At 66.6% G+C, this 500-nt stretch overlaps 1 protein-coding gene across 2 annotated transcripts in view; it reads left to right on the top strand.

Moving 5' to 3' along the window:
• The window catches only part of MAP1B (microtubule-associated protein 1B), a 99,496-nt gene that overhangs the window by 893 nt on the left and 98,103 nt on the right, over positions 1-500 (top strand). The gene's annotated exons all lie outside the window — the stretch shown is intronic.

Genomic DNA, 500 nt, shown 5'->3' with positions numbered 1-500 from the left:
CCCCCCCCCCGCCCACAGCAGACCTGGGGCCGAAGCCCCATGTGCCAGGGCCCGCGAGAGATTCATCCTCACCACAGCTAACTCAGCCCCTGAGAAACGCCTTTTCTGATTTCAAACATCCCGATCCTTTCTTTCCTCAGAATGACTAGGCTAGTCCTAGGGCCACGCCCGCTCCCCCGCGCCCCCCCGCCCAGATGCTGGGATGCAGAACCGCCTGCGCTTCGCCACCAGACAGAGCCCGCCTCGCTACCGCCCCTGGGGCCTTGGCTGCAGCTCTCAGAAAGGACAATGGGACCCCAAGTTGTGGGGTGGGGCTGCTGCTTTTAGAAGTCCCAGCCCCGGGAGTGGTAGCTTGAAGGGGGTCGGTGGGGGAGACATCAGTGGGTAGGGTCAGCTCCTTGCCCGGTGCGCGCAGCAGTGGCGCGCTCTGCGGAGGCCGAATAGCGGTACGCCGGGTACCCTGGGCGGGGCCGTGAGGGTCCGGCGGGCACAGCCTCGGG

Source organism: Colobus angolensis, unplaced genomic scaffold (assembly GCF_000951035.1).
Source record: "Colobus angolensis palliatus isolate OR3802 unplaced genomic scaffold, Cang.pa_1.0 Scaffold49, whole genome shotgun sequence".
NCBI lineage: Eukaryota > Metazoa > Chordata > Mammalia > Primates > Cercopithecidae > Colobus > Colobus angolensis.
This window is presented reverse-complemented; position numbering and strand designations above follow the sequence as displayed.